Consider the following 24,974-nt stretch of genomic DNA (forward strand, 5'->3'; position numbering starts at 1 on the left):
CTGGATCCTCAGGATCTTGAGGATTGTCGTCTTCTTCTGCAAAAGACAACACAACAGTCAAATGGTTAGCAGCACTGGAGGGGGCAGGATGGGTGGCACGAGTAGTCTCACACGTAGCAGGCCAGTCAGCAGGTTGATTTGAAGAGCAACTATGCATTTTAATGACTCGTCCTCACCCTCACGTGTGGGTCCAGCTTGTGCAGAGCTGATTCTTTTTCTGCCGGTGCGAGTCAGCAAGGCAGCAACCCTCTGTTCCAGGGGTGTCAGTTGGTGCAGATTTGGCGGACCTCCTCCTGTTCTAGTTCTCTCCCTCTTGTTGTGGGCCAATTTCTTCTGCAAAGATGAAAATATTAATTGTCAGACATGGTGCGCTTCTGATGGGTGGGTCACATAAAGATGCTCACATTTTCCACTGCAATTCAATTTAAAGATGAAGATATTACTTACACTCACTACTTGACCAATGTCCTGCCATTTCTTCTTGCACTGGCTTCCAGATCTTGCGGTGTTGACCCCAGCGGAGAATTCTTCTGCAACGAGGTTCCATCTTTATCTCATTTCCTTGGGGGAGATCTTTGACGGACCACTCTAGCTGATATCCAGCTCCAGCCATTTCTCCTCAATTACAGTCACTAATTTCTCCCCTTCCTCATGGAGGAGATTCTTGGTTCGTCTTGCACGCTCTTGCGCCATTCGTCTATTGGACTCGAAACGCAGGTAATGTTCAAAGATCACACTTATACTTCTCTTATACCTATCCAGCACTCCTTTCCACTCCCTCAGCCACACAAAAATCAATATTCAGACCCCACCATTATATATGCTCCATAACCAATTATTTTGAGGATGCTCTCCCTTTAATTGGCCGATTGCCAAGCTTTCTGTTACACTGCGCATGCGCGCAAACTGAACTGCCCATTGCGCATGCACGCATGCTCAAACGATCATGCATGCCCCGACTGGCACTGCACGACACGCTGGGCTCAAGCCCTGCCCCCCTGCAGATCACGCTTGCTCAGCGCGGCCGAAGCTCCGCCGCCCCCTCCCCGCCCGCCCCCCCAGGCTCTGCTACACGACGCCGATGGATCCGGACGATGTGGGAGCAGGTAGATTTTTGCCACTTTTTTTCTCCCAGGAAGTCAGTGCACTACATCAAAATACGCCGCTCTAAGCAGCGGGGGAAATTTGGGGCCTATAAAAGTAAACCGCTCCTTTATTAATGACATGCAGTAATTATTATGCCTCACCTTTTCTTGCATCCATCTTGGAATATGGCACAAAGACACCCAATAGTGCTGCAGGTTTAACTGAATTCTCCCCAAGATATATATATATATATATATATAAAATGAAAGAAGCGTCCAATTATTCGTGAATACTGAATAGCAAGGGTTACTTGGGCCAGCTCCTCAACTGGCTTAGTGGAAAAATGCACTGCCTGTTGTGGGACTGAGCTGCTCACATCAGGAAGATCTGTGCTGCGTTGCATTATCTCATTTGGATTGACAGTAGGCGTGCTTTAATAGGCATCTGACACCCTCGGCGACAGAAGGGAAATATCAGCCAGAGTCCCTGCTCTTGTTTATCTATGTTGGAAGATGCATGTATGTGCATGTATAGCAGATGAAGATACACTTGGGTTTGTCTGTGGTGCGCTCAGTGGTAGAACTGTCTTGACAGGGTCACGTATGACGAATGGCTACTCAAGTTAGCACTCGTGAAAATGTATAGGAACAAGAGTCAATCTTTTACCAACTGTTGAGGTTCACATGTGAAGTATGAGCACTTCGATGAGATAACTGGGAGAGGCTGGGATCATGTAACCATGTTCCTGTCTTTAAGTGGATGTAAAAGATCCCATGGCACTATTTCAAAGAAGAGCAGGGGATTTACCCCCGGTGTTCTGGCCAATATTTATCCCTCAATCAACATCACTGAAACAGATTTTCTGGTCATGATCACATTGCTGTTTGTGGGAGCTTGCTGTGCGCAAATTGGCTGCCGATTTTCCTACATTACAACAGTGACTACACTCCAAAAGTACTTCATTGGTTGTAAAGCAATTTGGGACATTCGGTGGTTGTGAAGACACTATAGAAATGCAAGTCTTTCTTTTTAGAAGATGGTAGGTAAAGAGAAAAATGATTTAAGTTTGTTAAGCCCTGAGCACAATGCATGATTCATTCATGCTTTCTGATGGAAGCTTACAATGTCCAACAGCAATTCTTTGTTTGGTCAAGGTGTGATTCACAGAGCCAAACACACATCTCAGAAAATGGCATTTTTATGGCATTTTACAGGTAATGATAAATGGGTTGTTTTAGGATGGATTTAGCTCATGTTTACATAAAACAAACAGGTTTAAATAGCTGAATCATTGTGCAATATTTAGCTGTATGCCACCACTTTCAGCTCAATGGGTCTGTTATCCTCTACTGTTTCCTTGGCCAATACTTTGAAGAGCTCTGGGAATGTGTTTAAAGTTGGGGATGCAACAAAGACTAGTAGTAGCCAGTAAAGAAGACTCGCGGAAAGGATCAATAGAGGCTAGATAAACATCAAATGGTTCTTTATTGTGGAAAATCTCTGAATGGAGCCACATCCTAACAATACAGGTTCAGTGGAACATATTTGCACTTCGCAACTGACTACAAGAAGGATTGCCACACTTCAATAATGATTTACTTGGCAATTTCAAAGGGTGCTGAAAAATATCCTCAATAAACAGGCTATTTTATTGATATTTTAGGTCATGTTATCTACCACTATTGATAAGAACTTGTCATGTTGTATTTTTCATGTTCAAGTATTTGTCCAGATACTGAGGAAATACTAACAAAATAATTTTAAAGTATTTCTTGGAAAAAAAAATATCTGTCCATACATTTGGCCACACAGCGTCCATTTTACAGTTGATAACCGGCCTACTAAGTCTCCAATATGGCGGACAGGAAGTGCACGCCCATTTTCAGCTGGAAGTGTGCCATCCACCATTTTGGGAAAGGACAAAAAAATCATCGTCCAGTGTCCAAGCCTGAAACCTTTCATATCTGCAAATCTTAGGCTCAGTGCCTGTTTGAGGCCACCTGTGCTAAATTAGGCTTCCCTAAATGCTATTGTGCACAGGAAAACATGGTCTGCATGCGACAGGCCGCCATCAAAGAGTTACATTTCAAAAAATACTCACATGAATGTGGAGCCAAGAGGTGCAGGAATGCTTCTCTCGACTCCACTGCAGTGCCGAAGACTGTTGCCAACTCCCAGTCACCTCCTCCCTCCCGATCGATTCTCCCCCACTCCCAGTCACCCCCTCCCTCCCGATTTATTCCCCCCTGCTCCCAGTCACCCCCTCCCTCCTGATCGATTCCACCCCCCACCCCCACTCCCAGTCACCCCCTCCCTCCTGATCGATTCCCCCCCGCTCCCAGTCACCCCCTCCCTCCTGATCGATTCCACCCCCCACCCCCACTCCCAGTCACCCCCTCCCTCCCGATCGATTCCCCCCTGCTCCCAGTCACCCCCTCCCTCCTGATCGATTCCCCCCCGCTCCCAGTCACCCCCTCCCTCCTGATCGATTCCACCCCCCACCCCCGCTCCCAGTCACCCCCTCCCTCCTGATCGATTCCACCCCCCACTCCCGCTCCCAGTCACCCCCTCCCTCCAGATCGATTCCGCCCTGATCCCAGTCACCCCCTCTCTCCTGATCGATTCCCCCCACTCCCAGTCACCCCCTCCCTCCCGATCGATTCTGCCCTGATCCCAGTCACCCCCTCTCTCCTGATCGATTCCCCCCACTCCCAGTCACCCCCTCCCTCCCGATCGATTCCCCCCCTGCTCCCAGTTAACTATCCCTCCCGAACGATTCCCTCCTGTTCCCAGTCACCCCCTCCCTCCCGATGGATTCCCTACCACTCTCTCAATCACCTCCTCCCTTCCGATCAATTCCCTCCCGCTCTCAGTCTCCCCCTCCCTCCCAATTTCTTCAACAACAACAAATTGTATTTATATAGCGCCTTTTTATGTAGTGAAAAGTCCCAAGGTGCTTCACAGGAGTATTATGCGATTAAAATTTGACAGCGAGCCGCGTAAGTGGAAATTAGTGCAGGTGACCAAAAGCTTGGTCAAAGAGGTTTGCTTTAAGGAGTGTCTTGAAGGAGGAAAGAGAGGTCGAGAGGCGAAGGTTTAGGCAGGGAGTTCCAGAGCTTGGGGCCTCGGCAACAGAAAGCACGTCCACCAATGGTTGAGCGATTATGATCAGGGATGCTCAGGAGGGCAGCGTTAGAGGAGCGCAGACATCTTGGGGTGTTGTGGGGTTGGAGGAGATTACAGAGATAGTGCCCCCTCCCAATCGTCCGCTCCAAATCACCCCCCCCCCCGAACACTTTTACCCTCTCCCAATCACTCCCTCTCTCCCAATCGATTCCCCCCTTTTCCCACTCATCCCCTCCCTTGCGATCATTCGCCCCTGGTCTCCCTGTAACCCCAGTTTTGGAAATAAAATCGAGAGAGTTGCATAACACGCATCTGAATCGGTAGCACCCGTTTTACACTGCCACCCAACATCAAAATTACCCCCAGCCAACCCAGGAAATTTGGGTCTTTTCCAAATCAGCATACCTGGGACTGCAGTTGCAGCAGGTGTTACCCTCGAAACGAGGAGGAATGGGGGTGGGCCTATCAATGGCCCGGAAATTTGAGGCACTTTGAGTATGTTGCACCCAATATTTCCCATAATTTTGTGGGGGCTGTGCGGCCCATTCAAAAGTCGCGTTTTTTCAATTTAAAAACCGGGTCACGGTTACGCGGGACCCCTAGAGGACACATTGGTTGCACCCATCTGGTGCTCAGCATGGGATGGAGGTGAGGAGATACAGTTATTTATACCAGAAGTTCAAAGTCAGCCTTGTTTCTATGAAGTGTGTCGCTACCACAACCTGCAGGATTTCGAGCTTAAATTCAGCAAAAGATTTGGAGACATATCGATTAAGTTGGAGTTTTCCTTTCCCCAGGTTGGAGTTTTGCTTTCCTTTGATTTACTTTTGGCAATAATATGCTGCTGTGCAGTACCTCCCCCAAGGGAACATTCTCCCTGTCTGGGCCAAGGCGATAAATATCAGTGGCCTATTAGACCGAAGGGCACCGCAGCTGATCTCAAATTGATCTGACAGCCCTGCATGCACTTTCCAGCCAGAATCAGGAGTGGCTGGCTGTTCTACTGGATAGCCTCAGGCAGCTCCAGCTAATTGCTGTGCCCTCAGCAACAGTCTCCGGCTGAGATGAGCTAACTCACAGGCCCAGGGACCAAACCTGGAATCTTTCTCATTTGTAAGGCTTAATGCACCACACCACATGGTGCGCTGACCCACTGAGAAAACTCATTTCGCAGGGAATTTAATTATTAGACGAGGGATGACCAGCTTTTAGCTCAGCAATTGGCATAAAATGTCGCCCCGCGAAAGTGGTGTGGGCTCACCCTCCTCTCCTGGTCTGGTCATACACAAGCCTCATTTTAGCGCACAGTTTATCTCAGCTTTGACAGTGTGCTGCGCTCACATTTAATAACGAGGATTATGAATCTCTGTGGGCCTCTTTGTCTGATTCTTAAGCCTACATCGCAGTCATACTCAGTACAGAAACAAACCAGCTGTCACACATCTGACCCACATTTTTAGCAATCTAGAGCATCCTCCATTGCAGAGACAAAACTGAAAGAGACTGGCTTGATAGTTAAGGAGACAGATCTGTTTCTTTGCCTAAAACTTCAAATGCTGTGTACGGTTAAGTGACAAATATACTGAATGCAGGTTGCAAAGCAAGAGGTCAGCCCTTGGTACAGTTGCATACTGTTAACTTGCATCCCATGAGGGGATGTGACCCTCTCAGCTCTCGAGGTGTGATTGTTAATCCCTCTGATTTCAGAGTCAGAATGTCACACAATCAAACACCATCATTCACACATATGCTAACGACACTAAGTGGTCAGGAGCAAGCCTGCTGTGTTCAGGAATTCATTTTAAACAGCCACTAAGGTTTCAGCCAGTTATAAGGGCCAATATCACAGACAAGTACCAGGACTGTTACTCTATGGACGTTGAATGCACACCTGGCTTACACCGAGCTGACGTCACAACACAATGATGCGATGGGAGTGGAATTACTGGCTGCAGCAGCTGATAAAGAGCTGCTGCATACTGTTAAGGCCGCCCTTGGAAACATAGGAACAGGAGTAGGCCATTCAGCCCCTCGAGCCTGTTCCTCCATTCAATGAGATCATGACTGATCTGCATCCTAACTCCATTTGCCAACCTTGGCTCCATATCTCTTAATACCTTTGGCTAGCAAAAATATATCTCTCTCAGATTTTAAATTATTAATTGAGCTAGCATCCACTGCTTTTAGTGGGAGAGAGTTTTACAGTTTGACCACCCTTTGCTTGAAGAAGTGTTTCTTAACTTCTCTCCTTAATGACCTGGCTCAGATTTTAAGGTTATGTCCCCCTGTTCTTGCCCCCCCACCTTGCCAGTGGCAGAAATGGTTGAAGCAAGTCATCAAAGTCGCACTGCTTCTACCTATGATATCACTCTGGACATGCTGCTGCAGGAGGCAATGGAAAGAAGGGTTGTCCTTGTTGGAACTGAATCTAACCCTTGACTCATTAAGTGGAGAGTGTAAAGTCCTTACTCTATAGTATGAAACCACACGAGGCACATTCTGGGGACAAGGTTACTCTGTGACCGTAACTTTTCATTCACAGGACTCCAAAGACGATGACCCTGCGTGAGACCTCCCTTTTTATACCTGTGTGATCAGGTAAGGAGTGTCTCCCACAAGTTCACCCCTTGTGGTCAAGGTGTGCATCTAGGTTGAGTGCATACAGTAATACAGTGGTGTTGCATTGTGGTTACGTACATGACATCACCTCCCCCCACACAGTCTTATTGGAATCATAGGTTTAGTCTTTCAGGTGGTCTACTCTCCCTCGTGGAGCACCGCAGTTGGGGCTCTGGTTGTTGGACACTGACGTGAGTGTCTGTCACCTGTGGTGATTCCGGCCTGTCCGGGCTGACCGCAGGGATTGTGCATTCTTCTGATTGCTCTTGTTGCTCGTTCACTGGCGGTGTTGTGAGCTCCATCTCATGGTCTTCTTCAGGTTCCTCCTTGTCAATGCTGAACCTTTTTTTTTACTTGGTCCAGATGCTTACGGCATATCTGACCATTGTTGAGTTTTACCACGATGACCCTATTCCCCTCTTTGTCAATTACAGTGTCCTCAAGCCATTTGGGCCCCATGGCGTGATTGAGGACGAATACACGATCATTTATTTCTGTACATCTCCCCCTCGAATTACGGTCATGGTACTCATTTTGTGACTTGCGTTTGCCCTCAACTGTGTCGGGCAGGACTGGGTGAATGAGGGACAACCGAGTTTTGAGTGTCCGTTTCATTAGTAGCTCTGCGGGCGGGACCCCCGTGAGCGAGTGCGGTCGGGATCTATAGGCCAGCAGGAGATGCGATAGACGGCATTGTAGGGAGGGTCCTTGAATACTGAGAATATCTTGCTTAATGATTTGGACCGCACGTTCCGCCTGGCCATTGGAGGCCGGCTTGAACAGCGCAGTCCTGACGTGGTTGATGCCATTGCCCAACATAAGCTCTCGGAATTCGTAGCTTGTGAAACATGGGCCATTATCACTAACCAGGATGTCCGGCAAGCCATGGGTTGCAAAGATCGCATGTAGGCTTTCCACGGTGGTGGATGACGTGCATGAATTCAGAATGATGCACTCAATCCATTTCGACTACGCATCTACCACAATAAGGAACATCTTTCTCATGAAGGGGCCTGCCTAGTCAACATGAATGCGTGACCATGGCCTGGTGGGCCAGAACCACGGGCTGAGTGGGCCCTCCCTGGGGGTATTACCCAGCTGGGCACACATCGTGCACCTGTGAACAAAGTGTTCCAGATCCGAATCAATTCCAGGCCACCAAACGTGAGACCGGGCAATGGCCTTCATCAGCACAATGCCTGGGTGCTCGCTGTGGAGTTGCCTGATGAATGCCTCCCTCCACTTCTGGGGCATAACTACCCGGCTGCCCCAAAGTAGGCAGTTGGCTTGGATGGCGAGCTCATCCATCCATCTGTGGAACGGGCTGACCTCCTCAGGGCATGCTCCGTGTGCGGGTGCCCAATCCCCAGTCAGGACACATTTCTTAATCAGGGATAGGAGGGGATCTCTGTTTGTCCAGATTTTGATCTGGCGGGCTGTGATAGGGGAGCCTGTGCTGTCAAAGACATCGACAGCCATAACTATCTCGGCGCTTTGCTCCGCTGCCCCCTCAGTGGTGGCCAGAGGAAGCCTGCTGAGCGCGTCAGCGCAATTTTCAGTGCCGGGCCGGTGCCGGATGGAGTAGTCATAAGCAGCCAGCGTGAGAGCCCATCGCTGTATGCAAGCTGATGCATTCGCATTGATAGCCTTGCTGTCTGACAACAGGGATGTTAATGGCTTATGGACCTTCTCTAATTCAAATTCCTACCAAAGAGGTACTGATGCATTTTTTCTACACCATAGACACATGCAAGCGCTTCCTTCTCGACCATCCCATATCCTCATTCTGCTTGAGAGAACGACCTGGAGACATAAGCCACAGGTTGGAGTTGACCCTCAGCATTGCCCTGCTGCAACACGCACCCAACCCCATAGAACGATGCATCACATGACAGAACCGATTTTTTTTACAGGTGTCGTACAGGGTCAACAACTTGTTTGAACAAAGTAGGTTTCACGCCCGATCAAAAGCCTGTTCCTGACAGCCCCCTCAAAACCAATCGCAACCCTTACGCAGGAGCATGTGTAGCGGCTCCAACAATGTGCTCAAGTTCGGCAGAAAGTTCCCGAAATAGTTCAACAGTCCCAGGAATTAACACAACTCCGATGTGGCCCTGGGTGCCCGTTGAATCGCCTCTGTTTTGGATTCGGTGGGCCGAATCCCATCTGCAGCAACCCTCCTGCCCAGAAACTCAACCTCAGGAGCTAAGAACACAAATTTAGACTTCTTGAGTCACAGGCCTACCCGGTCCAGTCGGCATAGCACCTCCTCCAGGTTGTGGTGGTGTTCCTCGGTGTCTCGACCCGTGATGAGGATGTCGTCCTGGAATACAATCGTTCCAGGAATGGATTTAAGCAGGCTTTCCATGTTTCTTTGAAAAATCGCGGCTGCTGTTCGAATGCCAAACGGGCACCTGTTATAAACAAACAGTCCCTTGTGCATGGTGATGGTGGTCAGTAATTTAGATTCGGCGGCCAGTTCCTGGGTCATATAGGCTAAAGTGAGGTCCAAATTGGTGAACAGCTTGCGCCTGCCAGCGTGGCGAAGAGGTCCCCTGCTCTCGGGAGCGGGTATTGATCTTGTAGGGACACCCGATTGATGGTGGCCTTGTAGCCGCCACAGATCCTGACAGAGCCATCTGCTTTTAGGACGGGAACGATGGGGCTCGCCCAGTAGCTGAATTCAACAAGCAAGATGATGCCCTCTCTCAACAGCCGGTCCAATTCACTCTCGATCTTTTCCCGCATCACATATGGCACCGCTCTGGCTTTGTGGTGCACTGGCCTGGCATCTGGGATGACGTGTATCACTACTTTAGTGCCTTTGAAAGTCCGACGCCAGGTTGGAATAGTGAATCGAATTGTTGTAGGACTTGTGAGCACGAACTTCGCTCCACAGATGACATTGCGTGAACATCGCCCCATTTCCAGTTCATCTCGGCTAACCAGCTCCTCCCCAACAGTGCGGGACCATTGCCCGGGACAAACCAGAGCGGCAGCCGATTCACTAACCCATTGTGTGTGACAGCCAACATTGCACTGCCGAGCACCGGAATGATTGCTTTAGTGTAAGTCCGTAATTGTGTCTCAATATGTGCTAATTTGGGTCTACTGGCTTTAAATGACCATAGCTTCTCAAATTGCTGAACGCCCATGAGTGACTGGTTGGCCCCAGTGTCCAGCTCCATGCATACTGGGATGCCATTTAATAAAACCCTCATCATCATTGGTGACGTTTTGGTGTATGAACTGTGAATATTCGCCACATGGACCCGCTGAACCATCGATTTGCCCCAAAAGTCATCCTGCCTCAAAGAACCCTCTTCTGGTCTATCCACCTCATATATTAGTCTGGTTGCAGACTTCCTGCACATTCGAGCTAAGTGGCCATTGAGATTGCAGTTCCTGCAGACAAACTGTTGAAATCTGCAAGATCTAGCTGAAGGTTTTCCCCCACACCTCCAGCATGAGTTAAAGTTTCCATTGTTGGGAACAAAGGGACTATGGCCAGGCATTCCGTGCTGACTGTCCCTTTGACTGCTCTTAAGTACCCTATTAGTGGGTGTCAATGGCCCCATCCTGGGCCGCATTGTCCACTGTGATGGCATGAATGTCCATTCAGCCTGCCATTGTCTCTGTTGAAGTCCTACTCTGGGGTCTATTGCTGCCTGGGAGTGTCGGACTGCCCCTGCCTGCCTGCAGGGCTCTAAGTCACATTGATGATGTTGACTCCCTGATCCATCGCCGCGTTAGAGGCAAAATTGCGCGCGTATATTATTTTTGTCTCTTCCTCCCCCGCCATGAAAGTTTGAGCTATCAACGCTGCCGCTTCCAAGGTCAAATCCTTGGTCTCAATTAATTTGCAGAAAATTCTCGCATGACCGATGCCCTCGATAAAGAAGTCCCTTAGCATCTCCCCCCTGCAGGCGTCTGTGAACTTACAGAGGCTGGCCAAATGCCGGAGGCCCGCTACGAAGTCCGGTATGCTCTGCCCTTCACGACGTCGGTGGGTGTAGAATCTGTGTCGGGCCACATGTATGCTACTCGCCGGTTTGAGGTGCTCCCCGATCAATTTGCTAAGTTCTTCAAAGGTTTTTTCCGCCGGCTTTTCGGGTGCTCGTAAGTCCTTCATGAGCGCATAAGTCTTTGGTCCGCAGCTGGTCAAAAGATGAGCCCTTCGCTTGTCGGCCGCTGCATCCCCCAGCCATTCTTTCGTAACGAAGCTTTGCTGAAGCCTCTCGACAAAATCATCCCAGTCTTCCCCAACACAGTACCATTCCTCTGTGCTGCCAGTGGCCATTGCCGTGGGTCATGAATTCCCGTTTCACTTTGCCAATGTAAAATCCTTACTCTACAGTATGAAACCACATGAGGCACATTCTGGGGACAAGGTCACTCTGTGACCTTAACTCTTTATTCACAGGACTCTGAAGATGATGACCCTGCGTGGGACCTCCCTTTTTATACCTGTCTGATCAGGTAAGGAGTGTCTCCCACAAGTTCACCCCTTGTGGTCAAGGTGTGCATCTAGTTTGAGTGTATACAGTAATACAGTGGTGTTGCATTGTGGTTACATACATGACAGAGAGGGTTCTGGATGTGGAGAGAATAGAGGCGGGGAGGAGGGTTTGATGAAAGACCTCCCCCAAACAAAGAACTCGTATCATTCTTTGCTTTTCATTCTTTATCTCCTTACTCACTTACTCCTTCACTCCGTTATACACAAACATGCACTGCAGTATTACATATTATAATAATGTGCCATATAAAGATCTCTTTCAAGGAGTCCTTTACTGGCAGCACTCCAAAATATTTTCCTCTCCTGCTCCTCTAGCTGCCCAGGAGGAAGAAGTTGCTGGGCCCAATGTCCGGCCTGACCCAAGTACTTGATAGCACACTACTTCAACTGGTCCAATAATGTCAAGTACCAGTACAGGTATATCCACACTGAGACGGTTTAGTTACTGAGATGCAGAGACAGGTACTTGATAAAGCATAGGCCATGAGTGAGGAGGAACAGGCTCAAGTGGATTTGCTGCTTCTCGACTGTGCTCTATGTTTTACCAAGTACTTCCGGGCTCCTTCAACTGCTGAGCCCAGGGAATTGGACTTCACAAAACAGCTTACAAATATAGCATGCTGACTCACCGTCAGCAGTTCACACACTCTGTTGAGAGTGCACCAAGTGGCCTGTACAGTTTGGGACAGTCTATAAAGCAGTCTACAATTCACATCTGTGTAGTACTGCATAACTTTCTGACTGAGCTACAGGATCCCATGGTCAGTGTGACCTCTCCAGACCCCCATGCAGTGGAGCTCCCTTGGCCGAGAACCTAAGCTCAGCTATAACTCACTTAATGAATGCAACGACCAGGGCTCCCGAGACTTTGGGCTCCAATCTATTACATCTGTTTGTCCGTAATCACTACGTTGGAGAGTCAGATTGAACCAGACATAACACAGGGCTTCAATAACCTTACTGCTGCTCAGAGGCCTGCTCCCACACATATCTCCAGTCACACTGAGGAATTGGCCAGTAACAGGAAAATGGCAGGAGTTGTAATGGGTGATGAAGAGGTCTCTCAGGGTGAAACCATGTCCACATTACTCAGCAACGCCATTCAAATGCCCCACTTTAGAAAAGCAAAATTCGGTCAGGCAGAGTCAGCATGGATTTTTGAAGGGGAAGTCATGTTTGACAAATTTGCTGGAATTCTTTGAGGATGTAACAAACAGTGTGGATAAAGGGGAACCAATGGATGTGGTGTATTTGGACTTCCAGAAGGCATTTGACAAGGTGCCACATAAAAGGTTACTGCACAAGATAAAAATTTCACGGGGTTGGGGGTAATATACTAGCATGGATAGAGGATTGGCTAACGAACAGAAAACAGAGAGTAGGGATAAATAGTTCATTCTCTGGTTGGCAACCAGTAACTAGTGGGGTGTCGCAGGGATCAGTGCTGGGATCCCAACTATTTACAATCTATATTAACGACTTGGAAGAAGGGACTGATTGTAACGTAGCCAAGTTTGCTGACGATACAAAGATGGGAGGAAAAGCAATGTGTGAGGAGGACACACAAAATCTGCAAAAGGACACAGACAGGCTAAGTGAGTGGGTAAAAATTTGGCAGATGGAGTATAATGTTGGAAAGTGCGAGGTCATGCACTTTGGCAGAAAAAAAATCAAAGAGCAAGTTATTATTTAAATGGAGAAAGATTGCAAAGTGCCGCAGTACAGCGGGACCTGGGGGTACTTGTGCATGAAACACAAAATGATAGTATGCAGGTACAGCAAGTGATCAGGAAGGCCAATCGTATCTTGGCCTTTATTGCATAAGGGGATGGAGTATAAAAGCAAGGAAGTCTTGCTGCGGCTATACAGGGTATTGGTGAGGCCATACCTGGAATACTGCGTGCAGTTTTGGTTTCCATATTTACGAAAGGATATACATGCATTGGAGACAGTTCAGAGAAGGTTCACTAGGTTGATTCCGGGGATGAGGGGGTTGATATATGAGGAAATGTTGAGTAGGTTGGGTCTCTACTCATTGGAATTCAGAAGAATGAGAGGTGATCTTATCGAAACATATAAGATTATAAGGGGGCTTGACAAGGTGGATGCAAAGAGGATGTTTCCATTGATGGGAGAAGACTAGAACTAGAGGGCATGATCTTAGAATAAGGTGCCACCTATTTCAAACAGAGATGAGGAGAAATTTCTTCTCTCAGAGGGTTGTAAATCTGTGGAATTCACTGCCTTAGAGAGCTGTGGAAGCTGGGACATGGAATAAATTTAAAACAGAAATAGATCGTTTCTTAAACGATAAGGAGATAAGGGGTGAAAGGGTGCAGGCGGGGAAGTGGAGCTGAGTCCATGATCAGATCAGCCATGATCTTATTGAATGGTGGAGCAGGCTCAAGGGGCCTTATGGCCTACTCCTGTTGCTATTTTTTATGTTCTTAAGTTCTTATAGCCAACAAGCCCAGCGACACACACATCAATGCTACTGGTGTCAGCAGTTGCAGAGTCATCTACTGACCCAGCAAAATGGAGGTACCTTCAGCTCCCAAGCACTGGAACTCCCTCCCTAAACCTCTCTGCCTCTCCACCTCTCTTTCCTCCGTAAGACACTCCTTAAAATGTACCTCTTTGAACACACTTTTGGCATCTGTCCCAATATCTCCTTTTGCAGCTCAGTGTCAAATTTTGTTTGATAACCCTCCTGAGCAGCGTCATGGGACAGTTTGCTATGTTAGAAACATAGAAACATAGAAACATAGAAAATAGGTGCAGGAGTAGGCCATTCGGCCCTTCGAGCCTGCACCGCCAGTCAATGAGTTCATGGCTAAACATGCAACTTCAGTACCCCATTCCTGATTTCTCACCATACCCCTTGATCCCCCTAGTAGTAAGGACTACATCTAACTCCTTTTTGAATATATTTAGTGAATTGGCCTCAACAACTTTCTGTGGTAGAGAATTCCACAGGTTCACCACTCTCTGGGTGAAGAAGTTTCTCCTCACCTTGGTCCTAAATGGCTTACCCCTTATCCTTAGACTGTGACCCCTGGTTCTGGACTTCCCCAACATTGGAACATTCTTCCTGCATCTAACCTGTCTAAGCCTATCAGAATTTTAAACATTTCGATGAGATCCCTTCTCATTCTTCTGAACTCCAGTGAATACAAGCCCAGTTGATCCAGTCATTCTTGATATGTCAGTCCCGCCATCCCGAGAATCAGTCTGGTGAACCTTCGCTGCACTCCCTCAATAGGAAGAATGTCCTTCCTCATGTTAGGAGACCAAAACTGTACACAATACTCCAGGTGTGGCCTCACCAAGGCCCTGTACAACTGTAGTAACACCTCCCTGCCCCTGTACTCAAATCTCCTCGCTATGAAGGCCAACATGCCATTTGCTTTCTTAACCGCCTGCTGTACATGCATGCCAACTTTCAATGACTGATGTACCATGACACCCAGGTCTCGTTGCACCTCCACTTTTCCTAATCTGTCACCATTCAGATAATAGCCTGTCTCTCTGTTTTTACCACCAAAGTGGATAACCTCACATTTATCCACATTATACTTCATCTGCCATGCATTTGCCCACTCACCTAACCTATCCAAGTCACTCTGCAGCCTCATAGCATCCTCCTCGCAGCTCACACTGCCACCCAATTTAGTGTCATCTGCAAATTTAGAGATACTACATTTAATCCCCTCATCTAAATCATTAATGTACAATGTAAACAGCTGGGGCCCCAGCACAGAACCTTGCGGTACCCCACTAGTCACTGCCTGCCATTCTGAAAAGTACCCATTTACTCCTACTCTTTGCTTCCTGTCTGACAACCAGTTCTCAATCCACGTCAGCACACTACCCCCAATCCCATGTGCTTTAACTTTGCACATTAATCTCTTGTGTGGGACCTTGTCGAAGGCCTTCTGAAAGTCCAAATACACCACATCAACTGCTTCTCCCTTGTCCACTCTACTGGAAACATCCTCAAAAAATTCTAGAAGATTTGTCAAGCATGATTTCCCTTTCACAAATCCATGCTGACTTGGACCTATCATCTCACCTCTTTCCAAATGCGCTGCTATGACATCCTTAATAATTGATTCCATCATTTTACCCACTACCGATGTCAGGCTGACCGGTCTATAATTCCCTGTTTTCTCTCTCCCTCCTTTTTTAAAAAGTGGGGTTACATTGGCTACCCTCCACTCAATAGGAACTGATCCAGAGTTGATGGAATGTTGGAAAATGACTGTCAATGCATCCGCTATTTCCAAGGCCACCTCCTTAAGTACTCTGGGATGCAGACCATCAGGCCCTGGGGATTTATCGGCCTTCAATCCCATCAATTTCCCCAACACAATTTCCCGACTAATAAGGATTTCCCTCAGTTCCTCCTTCTTACTAGACCCTCTGACCCCTTTTATATCCGGAAGGTTGTTTGTGTCCTCCTTAGTGAATACCGAACCAAAGTACTTGTTCAATTGGTCCGCCATTTCTTTGTTCCCCGTTATGACTTCCCCTGATTCTGACTGCAGAGGACCTACGTTTGTCTTTACTAACCTTTTTCTCATTACATATCTATAGAAACTTTTGCAGTCCGTCTTAATGTTCCCTGCAAGCTTCCTCTCGTAATGTATTTTCCCTGCCCTAATCAAACCCTTTGTCCTCCTCTGCTGAGTTCTAAATTTCTCCCAGTCCCCGGGTTCACTGCTATTTCTGGCCAATTTGTATGCCACTTCCTTGGCTTTAATACTATCCCTGATTTCCCTTGATAGCCACGGTTGAGCCACCTTCCCTTTTTTATTTTTACGCTAGACAGGGATGTACAATTGTTGTCGTTCATCCATGCGTTCTCTAAATGTCTGCCATTGCCCATCCACAGTCAACCCCTTAAGTATCATTCGCCAATCTAGCCAATTCATGCCTCATACCTTCAAAGTTACCCTTCTTTAAGTTCTGGACCATGGTCTCTGAATTAACTGTTTCATTCTCCATTCTAATGTAGAATTCCACCATATTATGGTCACTCTTCCCAAGGGGCCTCGCACAACGAGATTGCTAATTAATCCTCTCTCATTACACAACACCCAGTGTAAGATGGCCTCCCCCCTAGTTGGTCCCTCGACATATTGGTCTAGAAAACCATCCCTTATGCACTCCAGGAAATCCTCCTACACCTTATTGCTTCCAGTTTGGTTAGCCCAATCTATATGCATATTGGAGGTGCTATATAAACACAACTTCTTCTTCTTCTTCTTGTAATGGGTATCCTCCAAACTTGGAGGCAGACAATGACACTCTGCAGCCATCCACCTCACTTCCTCCTCCCATTGAAGAAACACTTAGGTTAGGAATTAACAGGCGCAAACTAAATGCTGCCACTAAGGGGAAGCACGGGGACATAATGGATTGAACACACCTGCACCATACAATGTAAAGGCTAATACATTTTGGATTAACTGGTTCTCCAATATGTCTATTATGAATTTGTCATAGACCTCTTTTTGGGTTAGGTGCATCCATAAGGGGTCTGAGCTCTTGACTTTTGTCGGGGGTTGACTCACACTGACCTAAATCTGCTTGTACAGTCGGGGGACCTGGGAATGCAACAATGAAACTCTCTTGTGATTGGGTATGGTGCTCCGTGCCTTACTCATGCACATTTCTTCAATTTCTCCAATGGCAGATTCAGTTAAACTAGGTGAGGCACATCTTGGTTTGAAATATTAAGCTGTTTTATTCCTACCTTATGACTCCTGCTGACTGATGAGTTCCATGTGTGGACAAGTCCTCTGTCTCTGGATCATCTGTCTCTGGTTGCTGCTGCAAGGGACTTTTTGCCCAGTGAAGTTAGGTAAGATTTTGCAGCCAACAATAATTTCAGACACCTTAGCTGAGCTATACTGCAGCAGTCCTCCTGGTCAGCCTCAGGATGCCGATGACTTTTCCAGCAAGACCCTGGATGGCAATGTGGACCTCATTATATCGCTCTTGTCTTATCATTGGGTCCCCCAGTAGCAATCTATCCAATCTTTCTAGAACTTGAAATAATGAAGGCACCATAGATTGGCCTAAAATAAACAAACCATGGTAACTGCCCAGGTACTGGGCATTAACGGGCATTACTCTGTTCTATGGACACAGATCAGATGCACATTTATACACTGGAGATGCCATGTATCCTACATGGCCCCTGTTGGCACCATATCAAGGTGTGCCATCAGAGGGCACAGTAGTGGGAGACTTGTAGGTTACCTGTACAGGTGTGCCTGGCCTAGTATAAAATGCAGGCCACCAGGTGTGATCCTCACTCTGGAGTTAACTAATTAAGGACTGAGGTCACTACAGTTCAAGTACAACACATTGCCTCGTGGAGTCATTGTTAGAGCATCTAAGGACACAACAGAAACCCCTTTCTGTGGCATTGGTGGTAGGGACATGTGTGGGCACATGTGAAACATCAATAATGCCCTATGCTTTGGGGATTCAGGTAGGAAAAGCACAGGGTTGTCTCATGCTGTGCTGGTTTTCCATGGGGGAAATAGATGAAATGACTGGCCTAAAAAATAAGGCTTATTAATAAGCTGCACGATGCAACTCTGTGCTGCAGGCTGAGAGATTTAGCAGATATCTCTTGCTGTTATGTGAGAGACCCAGGCGCATAAAAGTTCAAGGTAGCGGTTAACTTGACGGCTCTAGCTAAACTCTTCATGATTTTCATGTTCTCCCCCCGCCCCCCCCCACCCAAATATCCTCCCCCTTTTGTTCCGTCTTTTTCTGAAGTCACTGGAAATAATTTTCACCTTCACCATTTGGGTGGTGAATTGGCAGAGCAGACCACCCACTCCTCCTTTCTGTTGAAATTAATGGAGATGAAAACCGGATATAATGGATGAGCGATCCATTCTCCAGAGCTGTGAAGATGAAAATGACCCCCCCCTGCAGAAAAAGAGGGAATGCAAAAGGGAGGATCTTTGAGCAGAGGGGAAGAACAGTGAGTGCTATTTGGCAGCGCCCACATTCCCAAATGTACAAAATTCACTTCTGCGTATTCTCGGATATGTGCCCTCTGAGGTGGCCTAGCAAGAAAGAAAAGAAAGACTTGAATTTATATAGCTCCTTTCACGATCTCACAAGGTCCCAAAATGTTTTACAACCAATGAAGTACTTTTGGAGCGTAGTCACTGTTGTAATGTAGGAAACGCTGCCGCCAATTTTCTCACAGCAAGCTCTCACAACATGATAATGACAGATAATCTGTTTTAGGGATGTTTATTGAGGGATAAATATTAACCAGGACACCGGGGAAAACTCCCCTGTTCTTCTTCAAAATTGTGACATGGGATCTTTTACGCCCACCTGAGAGCAGATGGGGCCTCGGTTTAACGTCTCATCTGGAAGACGGCACCTCCGACAGCGGAGCACTCCCTCAGCACTGCACTGGAGTGTCAGCCTAGATTTATGTGCTCAGTTTTCTGAAGTGGTGCTTGAACCCACAACCTCTGACTCAGAGGTGAGAATGCTACCATTCACTTGTATCAAACTTTCTCAGGGTAGCTTGGGATGGGCAATAAATGCCGGTCTTGCCAGTGATGCCAACATCCTGAGAAATAATTTTTAAAAACAACGGCACCAAACCAATTCTCACATTGATATAAATATATAGAAGAGGATATACCTGAAATGGAATTTAAGGAATGTTGAAGGAACAGTAAACCTTCAGCTGTAACATGTTGAAGGAAATGATTGCAAGTACATTATTAATGTAACTGTACATGGGTGGAAGAGCCAGATTCTGCTCGTCACTTAATAATATAAAGAGTTGTAAGTCATTTGGTTCCCCTATTATTTATTAGATTGTGTTTTTGGTAGCAGAGCAAATTTTTCAGCTGCTAATGTTGTGGTTTATGTGTGTTGCGATTTGAAACTGGTGTGGAAAGTACTAATCTATTTCAAGTATAAAGTTTAGACATTTTATAAATAGAACAGATAAGAGGTACGATTCCTTATAAAACAGCTATTTTTGCTTGGCCATTTCCTTTTTCATTGCAATTTAGTTTTTGAAAGTACGATAAAGCCATTGGGGCCAGAATTTACTGTGAAAATAGCAGTCACCCTTATTTGTGCACAAATTGGACAGCACCTTCAGGCGAGCTCAATTGCGCAGCTAAACATGAAAATCCGAAAATTGCGGTCCGAGATACGCCGCTCCTCCGTAAACTGCACGTAAACAGCATCTCGCCATTTGGCTCCCCATTCAAGTGTATTGAACAGTGTGAAGTTCCTGAACTTGGCATCACAGATATGGACTAAACTTAACACAGAAAATTAGGGCTTGTCCATTTCAGTCTCAGTACCTCTTTTAATGGTATGATTGATATTAATTACTGCCAAGCAACCTCTCTGGCCCTGTAAATGTGCTTTAACATGTTTAGTCTAATTTCTTCAGATTTTAATCATTGGAGATTTAAAAAAAAATTAAATTACTTTTTTAAAACCTTTTTCTTTCTGTCTCTTTTTTCTCTCAATCCAGTCTTTCTCTCCCTCTCATTATTTCGCTTTCTGTATCTCATTTGACATTGAATTCACTATTCTAACTGACACTTCCTGGTTCAGATTCTGCGTTGCTCATTAATGATTGTTCTGTTTGATTAGTTAAGGAGACATGCAGTTGCTTTCCCTGTTCAAAGAGGACCCAGATGCCCTGTAGAGGACACTGTTCTATTTGGATCTCCCACTTGCAGCACCAGGCAAGGGCAAGTCTAACGAATGGCTGGCGCCGTTCGTTCACCGGTTATAGTTCAATTCTGTCCCATTGCTTTTTTAAGCAGCTGACAATTGTTTAAAAAAGGTTGTTGAAGAATTGAAGAACCGTCCTTAGGAAGTTAACTTTAAAATGAGGTGAGAAATGAGGCTTCCAGTCTCATTACAATATTTAAATTAAGGCACCGCCCCCTGGCAGCGGGTTGGTCGCCCCCTCCCACCCTCCCCATCCCACCTCCGGCAAAACTGGAACTGGGTGGGTTGGTGGCGGGATCAGGTCGGGAATCTCATTTTTAACAATTTCACTGCCCCTATGCTCTAAACTCACCCTTTTTGTTTAAGGGAAAATTCTGACCCAAGTCTTTCTTTTTCTTTTTTCCCAGGCTGTACTTGTTGCATCAGAGCATAATGAAGCTGCTCTGACATTCTGTGCCTCTGTAGGGCCGGGCCCTGCTGACACTCCCTGATCGGCAGAATTCACCTACCTCAAACTTGGAATGACTGCATGCGCACAACTTGGCTGTTCTGTTGCATTTGTACTGGATGAGAAGGTTCTTCCGAATTCCGGTCCCAAGCTCTCCTGAAAAACAGTTGGCATATGGACTAGGGAGAAATAGGATGAACATTTATCAGGTCCTGAAGCTTATTATGGGCTTATTATTAAAGTACGAGAATCTGATTTTACCACAGTAGGGAATGGCTCAGAGACTAAATTCCTTCCAACGAAGTATGAAAATCATACATTTTTATTATCAACCTTTTCTGTAACACAAAGCAAATTTGTCAATTGGTGTTATTTCTGTAGGCACCGGGAATATTCTGGGTCAAATGTGAAAATGTGTCCAGTGCAGTCAAATAGAGCAATTTGAGAACATGGCCAAACCTGCATCATTCAGCAACAGTGCAAGCCAAGCACCCAACTTGTAAACCCTCATTAATATGCATTACTGAAACCCATTTCATGTAGTACTTATGTTCTGAAATGCTTGTATTGATTAAGATGAAGGATATGAGTGCTGGGAGAATTAAACACATTCCCCCATTTCAGACATTGAATAAGTATCAGCATCAATCACTCCCAGGTCATTTATTGTATGAAAGATTCACAATAAATCTACTTCTGCTCTGCCCCAGCAATGTGCCTTAACCCAATTTCAGACGAGCAACCCCCACTGCAACAACAATTATTTCCACTTCATAGAATCCTGTCTTTATAGTCACCGGGACTGACATTTCCACATTGTGCAGAATTGTTTTTGGACACAGTGGGCTGGAAATTGCGGTCGGAAGCTTCCCCACCCGCAATAAAAGTACGCACCTACCTGGTGCCTCCGGAGCTTCAGACTCTTGCGGTCCTGGGCCTGCAGGAATCCGTCTGCGTAAAGGGCCACATATCCCAGGGGTGCATGCGGTTCTTGGGATGATGTGAGCCGGCCCAAACAATCACAGAGGGGGATTCCCATTATGCTTGTGGGGATTCTGAACGGAATCCCCATAAGCATAATAAGAATCCCCTAAAAAGTACATTTCACAGCACCTAAATTAAAATAAATCATCACATGGTCAAACTTAATTAAAATACAATTTAATTAAACATTTAAAACAAAAATATAATTTTTCAAAAAATACATTTAAACATTTTTCAAGGGGCCAAAAATAACCTAAACTAATTTTGAAGGTTTTTATATGGCTAAATCATTTTTTTAAATTATTTTAATATTTATTTAAATCCTTACGCTGGTAAAAGAAGGCTTTATGTCTGCTTTTACCAGGCGTAAGGGTTTTGTGGGCATTCACTGGGCAGTTAGCCCAACTCTGCGCCAGAAAATGTCCATTTCCTGCAGATTCGTATGATCTGTCAAGCTGAAACTTTGACAGATTATAAGGTTTGTCTTGTGGGCACTTATGAACATGTACGCTGTGTGCATTACCTTTACAACTGGCAGAGAGAAGGTACTTTGATCTTATTGGGACTCTGGGCTAGAGTTGAACCCAGGTCCCAAAAATCTGTTAAATCATTATGCCATTACTATCTAATCCCCGTGTCTTTTCCTATGAGATATGATAAAATCATAACTATGCACCCTAATCGAATCCTGACACGAGCAGTGAAGCTGCTGTGAGTTTCTTGCTAGGTGGACGCAAGTCAGAAGTAGACTGGAAGCAGAAGAGGCCATTCCAAGGAAGTTTCTCACTGTCCCCGTGGGGCCAGGAGGAACAGGTCAGTTTAGGTCTTCCGGACTCCCCCCTCCACCCACCCCTTCCCTACTGCCATTGCGGGCAGTAAGTTGTCCTACAGCAAGTGAATATGGTCCGACTGTTAAAACCATGGTGGCCTCAGGCGAGCAGGAATCTAATTGAGTCCAGCTGGTTGCCACCAGAAATGGGCTGGCAGTTAAAATTCTACCTGCCCCCACCCCACCCATAGAATCTACAGCACAAAAACAGGGCATTCAGCCCAACAACTTGTATTTATATAGCACCTTATATAGCCATACAAAAGAAATTACGGCAGACAAAGAGGTAGGTTTTACGGTGTGTCTTAAAGGAAGAAAGAGAGGCGGAGAGGTTTAGAGAGGTAGTTCCAGAGTTTAGGGTCAATTCTGCCGTTCATACTCCACATGAGCCTCCTCCCATTTTAACATTGTGGAAACAGGTACAAAGTATTCATTTAACAAGACTGCCATTCCCATATTATCCATTATAGTCTTGCCTAGATCTTTTTTTATTGGCCACACATTCCCCTTTGCCATTCTTTTTCTCTCAATATATTTATATAAAATGTTGCTGTTAGCTTTGCAAGTTTTGTTTTCGCATTCCTTTTTAGTACCTCATCATTACTTTCATTGTAGCCTTTTGTTGTTCTCCCTGTCCACTGGGTCTCCACATTTCATTGTATTTGTGTAAGCCTTTTCTTTTAGTTTGATACTGTCTCTTACCTTATTTCTTGTCCACAGTTATTTAGCTACACAAGTGGAGTTTCTGCATTTTAGGGTTATGCATTGGGTTTGTATCACGTCAAATACTTATTTAAATACTTCCCCCTGTTTTCTCTGTAAGCTTAGCTTACTGTGGTCAGATTATTTCTCATCCTTTGAAGTTTGTCTTTAAAATCTTGGATTCTGACTCTCCCTTCTCTCTCTCAAACCTAATAACAAATCCAACCATACTGTGGTAACTATTTCCAAAATGCTCCCTTACCCTACAGACCCTACATTTTGCCATCAGTACAGAAAGATTGGCTTCTTTGTAATTCATAATTGTAATTTCCCACATCATCATCATCATAGGCAGTCCTTCAAAATTGAAGAAGACTTGCTTCCACTCTAAAAGTGAGTTCTCAGGTGACTGAACAGTCCAATACGGGAATTACTGTCTCTGTCACAGGTGGGACAGGCAGTGGTTGAAGGAAAGGGTGGATGGGGAGTCTGGTTTTCCGCACTCTCCTTCCGCTGCCTGTGCTTACTTTCTGCATGCTCTCCGCGATGAGACTCGATGTGCTCAGCGCCCTCCCGGATGCTCTTCCTTTGGTCTTTGGCCATGGATTCCCAGGTGTCGGTGGGGATGTTGCACTTTATCAGGGAGGCTTTAAGACTGTTGTAATTTCCCACATTACAACAGTGACTACACTCCAAAAATACTTCATTGGCTGTAAAGTGCTTTGAGACGTCCGGTGGTCGTGAAAGACGCTATATAAATGCAAGTCTTTCTTTTCTTTATTGGAACAGCCAGCGGGTAAATAGTCAATCTTCCTGATGTTAAATAAATCAGACGCAGATACGCAGAAATGCATACGGGAGTGTGCAAGGATATGCTTCAATGAGATCAGGATGAGGAAAGAGACTTATTGCATCTCATCTCACCTTATCTCATCCGCATAGAATGAAAAGCATCCTATACTCCATCACAGTATTCAGCTGGATTCTGAATAATTCTCGGCTTTTTGCCCAGCACAAACTGATCCATTTTATTTTAAGTGTTGATATACATTTTGGGTGAAGAAGAGTTTCCAGATGTTAGTAACCATTATTAGGCTAAAGAGACCCAGTATCTCTTCACTTCCTTCACAGCCGAATCCTTTGACCAGCTCTTGTTTGCAACACCTCCAAGACTTGAACACTTTTCCTCGATCCGGTTTGGAAACAAGCAAGAAAAGATTTGCCGAACATGTTTTGCTGAAGTTGATAACCCTTTGCAAACGTTTAGAGGCAAATATGTGCTGTTCTTCTCTCCCCCACCTCTCTCCAACATCCATTCGTCTTCTGCCAAAAGCAGTGTGTCATGTTGCAGTAAAGTAGAGTGGTTGCTAGGAAGCAATTGGTATCTCGCTTAAGTGGCCATTTTTCATGTGTAGGCCGAGGCGATGAGTATGAGCACGATGTTCAGCTGTTGGATTGTCACAGTGATTCCTGATCGCCCGAAGTTCATGCACACATGCACTTTCCTATAGGGATCACCGGTGTGGGGAGGAGGTAATTGTTATGTTTTTGGTACGACTTTACAAACACACAGGCTCTAAGATGGCTGACAACTTCAGGAACCTGTGTCAGGTGACCTGAACTATTTATTGTTGTAAACAGCAATGGCTGCAATGCCACAGTAGTCCACTGGGTGGAGCACTTCTCCCTCCTTAATGAAGAAGTAGTTATGACAAATAATCATACATAACTTGTATGGTTATTCAATACAAACGATATGGACTTATTTTGCCGTATTTACAAATCAAGCTTAACCATTTGTTTCCTGTTTCGAAGAGGATACCTTCGCTCTTGAACAGAACCTTCCAAACATGGTGTTGAACTTAGACTCATTCTCGGCTGATCCTGAGGAAAGTTTTCCTCTAAGGGAT

Source organism: Pristiophorus japonicus, chromosome 1, assembly GCF_044704955.1.
Source record: "Pristiophorus japonicus isolate sPriJap1 chromosome 1, sPriJap1.hap1, whole genome shotgun sequence".
In the NCBI taxonomy this organism is placed as follows: Eukaryota; Metazoa; Chordata; class Chondrichthyes; family Pristiophoridae; genus Pristiophorus; species Pristiophorus japonicus.